Genomic DNA, 7,844 nt, shown 5'->3' with positions numbered 1-7,844 from the left:
TTGCGGGGAGCATGCACAAGCATTATTCATAGAAAAAAATAAAAAATAAATGTGGGGGGCCCCACACAGGGTCTTGAAACGGGCCCCGAGATCGTTAGGACCGCCCCTGCACGCGTGTCGTGTAGCTTGACGAAACGCTGCGCCTTCTCTCTGCCCGCTCGGCTCTCGCAGAATGCATTAGTGGGCGCAACAAACGCCACTGTCCCGGGAGAGATTTTTCTTTCCTCGGGACAGCTGGTGAAAACAGAGAACAATTTCGGGAAAAACGGGACGGGTGGCAACCATAGTATAAATAAGGTGGCAACACTAGGTGATGGTGGTGAAGGCCAGGATTTATCAAAGCTATAGGCTATATAAAAAAAATTGTTTGGCAGAGTTATAATTTGCGTGAGAAATGCAAGGTGTGGCGTGGAGCGTGTGAATTGCCTGAAATGCGTGTGTCTCACTCTCATTGCGTGAGGGTTGAGAACCCTGTAACTCACCCCTGGATCCTCCATCCCCTGGAGGTGATGAAGATTGAATAGGAGTACCCGATTCAGCGGCCAGGCAGGTGGATAGAGCTAGCAGCAGCCAGGTGGATAGAAGCTAGCAGCAGGCCCAGGCCTGATTAGCCCAGCTTAGAGCAGAAGTAGCATCCATAGACTCATAAAAATACTCATAAAAGTAAATTTTCTAAAAGCTTGTGAGGAGATATCAATAAAAGCAGAAAACTGAACCTTTTACAAGGATAAAAAGCAGTCAATTCCATTAAAAACAACTTATTCCAGAGAGAAGTGTGCAGCATGAGTTGTCATGTCGGCCATTTTAGTTTTAGTCCCCAAAATCAAACTCACCTAGATAAAAACGGGAGGGCCCCATAAGGCAAGACTAGAAAAGAGTGTGTAACACTGGCTTCCTGAAAGGGAACTTTGAAAAAAGATATTTCAGCTCATAGAAGTAGATTATTTTCAAAATACCCTTGTTAGACTTGAACCTGCTCAGGAAGCTTCAAATTGCATCTCCAGAAATGTGAGTTTAGATATTGAAAGGTGTTTTCTTAATGAAGTTAAATCAATTTCATGTAGATAAAAACGGGAGGGCCCCATAAGGCAAGACTAGAAAAGGGTGTAACACTGGCCTCCTGACAGGGAACTTGAAAGACAGATTTCAGTGTCAGGGGCCCCACAAGGACAAAACAAGAAATGTACGACAGTGCGATGTTACACTGCTCCTGCACTATATCCCGCTTAGTATTTCTGACTGGAATACTTTTGTAAAATGAGATGTCAACATCCTCCTGAATTGCTAATTTACTGAACAATCCGAGTTTAGGACTGCATGTGGCAGTTCGTGAACAAACATGATGATTGAAAATCCCCCAAGGAATGTAACACAGTTTCAAGAAGCAGTGTCATCACTTCGCTATTACCTGTGTCCCAACATTATCCGCAAAATCGGACTTGTTAGGTGAAGTGTCTTCTGCAGCAGGGATTTTCTTTGACTCTGCTTCCACTGCAGGAGACTGACTGATTGGCACCTGGAATATGAGGTCAAAACACAATGTATTCAGCTCATGCCAGTAGATTATTTTCAAAATACCCTTGTTAAACTTGCAGATGCTCAGGAAGCTTTATATTGCATCTCTAGAAACTTGAGTTTAATTGATTTGAACAATCAGAGGTTAGATTGCACAAGGCAATCACTCCACGTGTAATCACTAGAAGAAAATAGTTAAAAATAAAGCTTAGTATTATCTGTATGGTAACATCTCTTTTTGAACATGCATGTGACAACTTGTTCTTGTTCCAAGTTATTCGCATTTTTTTTGCAAAATATATCAAAATCAAGATGCTTAATACAACCAACTTACCTTATTACGCCACGGCCACTTCGAATCTCCATAGCTGTAATCAATTTCCGTTCCTATTTCTATTTTCTTCACAGCAAATAGGCATAAGTGGGGCCTGTTGTTTACTGCGATTTGTTTAATGGTGCAATTTGGAGATTTGTTGTTGTCATTGACTAATCTTCCCAGCGATCCATCTTCTTTGGATGCGTCAATACTAAAGGATGTGAGAAAATTATCTGTTAAAAGAATTATCTAAATATTCATTAGAACAGACATTTAAACATCATAGTACACTAAATAACATTATTAAATATGATGTGGAACGGTCCTAACTAGGGATGGGCATGATCAGACGTTTAACCAGCGATGCAGTGTTACTAGCGCGAACAATTACATTTCACCGTAGTTCTCCACAATGTAAGCTAGCTAATAATGACTAAAACATTTACTTAAAAAATGTATCTCACCTGTGGAGAGTGATTCCCTCTCGTCTGGAGTGTACTGGACGACGGTGTACACACCCGATAGCAGCACAATGAACTGGTATTGTTTTCTTTTTTTAGAAATGAGAGCTGTGAACACATACATCTATGGCTGTCTGACGGTCTGAGAGTACGACTGACGCCCCACTCAAGATGGCGGCTCTGTGTGCCGCGGCTGAGAGGGTCGTGGCGTATCTAGTGTTCTATATATATCTATGCAGCCAACAGCTAAGATCAAATGCACTATTTAGGAACAAGCAAATCTGTACTAGTACTGTAGCTAATGTTAGCCAACTAGCTATTGGTGTAAAACCAGGGGCGGGCCGTCCATTGAGGCAAACCAGGCAATTGCCCCAAAATGCCCTCTTTATATTTTGCCCCATATCTATTGTTTTTTATAAAAAATCTCTTCACAATAGTATCATCGGGATGTCTAATTACTCGCGTTTTGACGGCCTTTCTGCCAACCGTGCACCCCCCTTCAGTCTGCACTACATGGACTATTCCATTACACATTACGCTCATGACGCTGCACGTTCACGCATACATCCAAAAAAGTAAATAGCGGGAGAAGAGAGAGACGAGATAAACCTAACCTACCTATACCAAAATGAAGCGAACATACGAGAGCGGGTCACAAAACAAACAGAAGAAGGACCAAAGTCAGGACTTAATATCAAAGCTGCCGAAGCTATTAAGCTTTTTTACAGCACCCGGCGCGGTGGCAGCGGGACCTTAGACGGAAGAACAGCTGTCTACATCATTAACCGGTAACGTTCCAGCTCCTACTGTCAATCCAGGTGGCTCTGGCTCAGCCAGCAGCTATGCTAATGACGTGAATGTGTGTCAACAAACTGATGGAGATAATTAATGGTGCAACGGATCACGGTTGATCCGTGGTCCATTCGGACCAACCCTCACGGTTTGGGACCCACGTGAACCGCGGATTGGATGCATATATGCTAAAGACGCCTGTGTGTTCACGTGATCGGCGATCGTGTATTACAGAACAGTTAGTGGCGATCGGGGCCAGCCTCTAGGTCTACTGTAGGCTACTGACAAAAATCACACAACACATTGCCTGTATTTTTGTAACAATATTTAGGCCTATTAGTTTAGGCTATATTTGGCTGCTCGACTTTAAGTCAGCCCAGCCAGGCGATAGTTGTTTCAATGTCGTTTTCACCTCCGTGTGTAACAGCTGTTCAGAACAACAGCTGATAGGCTTGCGACAGCAGGAGTCAGTCTAAAGCCATCAATGATCAATTTAAGTAAAAAAGCAAAATAAAGCTATTTCTTCCTCCCTCTATCTGTGTATATTTCTCTCTCCCCTGCACACTTAGTCACTACTATCCATGCTTAAAGAAGGCAGGGTTATAACCTCTTTTTTTTAAATATATTTGAAGATTTTATTTCAAATAGGCCTAGACTCTGTGGACACAGGCTATTTTGTAATTCACTGTGTATTTAAAAAATAAAACAACACATTTAATTGAAAGCAAAGTCATATTGGTCTCTAGAATTTTATCCAGGTTAGTGGCAATCATCAACTTCCTGTCAGAGAGAAAGCTTCCTCTGCGTGGCCCCTCTGACACACTTAATGAACTAGGACTAGGCATAGACGGATTATGAGATAATGGGCCCCTGGGCACAGACTCTTAAAGGGCCCCCACTCGTCCCTTATCCAGTCCGGTACACTGACTTTTCCACACAGATACAAACAATTAATGGCAAAAACATATTAAGGAAGTCAGTGTTTCCCACAGGATTTTGGGATACTGTTGGAGGGACCCTGTACCTTGTTGGGTGGTCCGGGGGCATGCCCCCCCGGATTTTTTTTTTTACCTTTTTAAAGTAAAATGCATCAATCTGGTGCACTTTGAGAGGAAATTTTAGAGGCTACATTATTTTACAGATTTTTCTTAAACAAGCAGCACTCTTCTTTACTCTGCAACTGTGAAAACAGTACAGTAGATGGGTCTGCAGACCCATGTTCTATGATGGAGGGGCCCATTTCAACAGATTCAGGGTGGATAGCTACTTTTTATGAAACATTTAGAATTCACACATAGAAAGCTTATTTCTGTATGTGCTTCAAGGCCCCTCATGAAGCCCCTTAGACAGAGCTACTAATGCTGTTGTTTTTAACCTGCTTTTGTATTTCTCCCCTACTAGTTGAGGGGCCCATGATGATTTCTATCTTGTTACATTTTAATGAGTATCCTTATATTTAGGCTATTCCTTTTTGGACCCAGTTATTGACATCAGTGACTGAGCTCTTTGACTATGCAACATAAAAAGTTACTATCAGTATCTCTGGCTAAGGGCCCCCCTGAGCCCTTGGGCCCCTGGGCCTGTGCCCGGTGTGCCCGTGCAGTAATCCACCCCTGGGACTAGGCAATGAACATGTCATGGGTCAGGTTCAGTTAATGGCTCAGTTTGACCCAGTGATGTGGGATCCTCTTAGACCAATCGAGTATCTCAGTGTGCGCGATATAAGGTACATTAGATGCAAGGGCCCCCAAATTACTGTTCGCCTGGAGCCCCAAAATGGCTAGGTTCGCCACTGTGTAAAACAGCATTGTATTACATTTGCTTACATTGGCCGCGTTTCCCAGATTCCCAAAGAGCCTCTTTGGGCAAAGTACTTCTTTGGAGCGCTCTTAAGAACGCTGTGAAAGAAGAATGCGTTTCCCAGATTTGTTCTTAGCGAAAGTAGTACTTTCACTAAGATGGAACTGTACGACGGCGCTGACCCACTCTTTCAACCTTCTTAGCGACCAAATCGTCAGTGATCATGCCACGTCAGGGAAATTTATTTCCTCCACTTTTCGAAATAATAAAACAATGTTCAATGCGGACCTGGCGCAATAAACATAAACTAATAGTAGAGAAAAAATGTTTTAATGAATTACACGTTTACGTTTTCCACACACATGTGAGTTTATAGTACTACACATAAAAAAACATCCACAACCCTGTGGCATTTGACAGATATCAAGGAAACAGATTTAATTGAACTCAGCTGAACCTCATCCAGAGCGGCTCCACCTGCTATAAAGGCGTTGCCAAAGCCGCGCGTGTGAGAAACCATGGCTGCAATACAACAGCCTCGCCGTGCGCGAAGCCAGACGGTTTACATAAATGCATACGTGCGTCGGCACTTCTCCCCACTGGACGTGCTATCAGACCGGGCCTTCCAGGCAAAGTACCGACTGCCCCGGCCGTGCGGAGATCCAACAGCTGATCACTCTGGTGTCTCCACACACATGCAATTTTTCCTTCAGCCCGGAGATGCAGCTTCTGGCTGCGCTGCGTTTTTAAGAACATATCTACCTCTTCTGAGGTCCAACAACCCCCAGCCCCTACCCCTTTACCACCAGTCACCAAGCACTGATCACTAAACCATAAACCCACAACCACCACATCATCCATATCAACTCTCAGGCCTGAAGGCTGAAATAAATAAACAGAGCCAGCAGATGTAGGCTACATGTAACGTCCTGCACACTATAAGTATTGCTGCAGTGTCCGAGTGCTTTACCTGAAAGTCTGGCACTGGAATGCTGTTGAAAGGGCGCACTATACGCACACGTCATTAACCTATGCTGAGATAAATTACAACTTGCCTGGGACTTTTTGTTGCTATAGGTTTGACACTCATTTCAATGCAAAATGATCCACACAATACATGGTTGAAAAGGAAACCAAAGTAGTTTATTGAAACCATATGGGGGAGGGGTTACTCCGCGCTGTCTTTACTGGGTGTCTGCATCACCTGCAACGAAGGGAGATTGATTAGTGAAACCTTCGCACTCTTCCTTTTTGTTTGGTTCTGGAACTCCTGCCACTTCTTCCTCACAGCACGCCAGTCACGCAGGCCACATGGGATGGAGGGGGACATATTTTCGGCTATGGCCTGCCTAACACGGTTGATGTTCTTTTTGCCCCTTTTTGCCCCTTGTTCCCCCGAATAAAACTGCCCGGTGCTGCCAGACCTCGTCCACTAAGACGCCCATCTCCTCCGCGGTAAACGACGGTGCCCGCTTGTTTCTTTTGCTGCCGCTTTCTTCCACTCTCACATGTGTGTGCCTATCCACGGGGTATATATGCGCTAATGGGCTTGATTACTACTTGGATACACTTGTTGCCCCCCCCCCCCCCCCCCACCCACACACCCCCCCACACACACGATACATGCGTAGCCTAATTCCACCTGTGTGGGGGTGACCACGGGGCGCTGTGTGTGACTTATGCGCTGATAAAGAGGTGGGTGATCGATTCGCCTGGCATCGATTTATTCAGTTTCAGCACGACCGCGGTGGACAGCTCCCACCAAAGTACTTCTTTCGCTTCGTCTTACGCGTTCTCCAAAGAAGGCACCAAAGAAGCCATCTGGGAAACACCCGTATCTTAACGCTCGTTCTTTGGCGAACCCTTCTTTCGACCCTTCTTTGGCCCCAAAGAACGATCGATTCTGGGAAACGCGGCCATTATATGTACAGTAATATCACTGAATATTTTCCGAATCATTTTGACTTAATCAAATTAATAACACCTACCCGTTATATTTCCAAGAAATATAAAAGCAACCAGACCACTAGTGATAGGCATAGGTAATGGGACGTAATCTAACTTGCCGTCGGTCAATGCCGATTCTTCTGAGAGTGGGTCGAGTAATCCCTGAAGTGCTTCGCTTATTGTGGATCCACTCCACTCACACTTTGTGGGGTAGTATCAGTATCGGTGATTTGTTGGTTTGTGAGTGATATAAACATACCCTCATCTGTAGCCTACTATGTGTAAGAGTGTTATCCAAAGCAGGAGAAGTGGTTTATAAAAGGAGAAATAGTCTGAACCCCAGCATAGTGGAAAATGTTTTGTTTCTAAATACAAATTTTTAAGTTGCACAAGCACATTCACTGGTCCTTACTTTGCTATAACACTGCGACAGTTTGAAAATAATTGTTCCCATTGTGTTATTCAAATTTGACATAAAATATTTATTAGATCCCTATGCATTGTCATGTTTCATAACCATAATAATACACTAAACCAAATATCCATTTCATTTATATGAATGAATACATGAACGATACATGAAATGTATTTATTAAGATATATTGATTAATTTACTTGTCAGTCTTGCCATGCCTGGACTATTGCAGGGCAGTATAGCCTATTGAGTGTATTACAAATTGATAGAATGACCTTTAATATATCTGACTATTTAACACTGGCTTCAAAAAGTTTCACCATGCCATCACTATCAGACCACCTTCTTCTTCTGTAGGGTTTATTGGCGGTTGGCAAACCAACTTGGACTGGAGTGTGAACAAGAGATAAATGCTGAATAAAAGGAACAAATAAAAGTAAATACATTTAAAAAAAAATTAAACTAGATTATTTTTGCTACATCAATTTCTCTTCGGAACTTAATACTATTATGATATGCTTTGCCTGCTGTTTCCCCAAAAGCCCTGACAGTGAAAGGTTGTTGTGTTTTGCCAATAAACCCTACAGAAGAACTGAAG

Source organism: Ammodytes marinus (assembly GCF_949987685.1).
Source record: "Ammodytes marinus genome assembly, contig: scaffold_109, whole genome shotgun sequence".
Taxonomy (NCBI): Eukaryota; Metazoa; Chordata; class Actinopteri; order Uranoscopiformes; family Ammodytidae; genus Ammodytes; species Ammodytes marinus.
Note: the sequence above shows the minus strand (reverse complement) of the source record.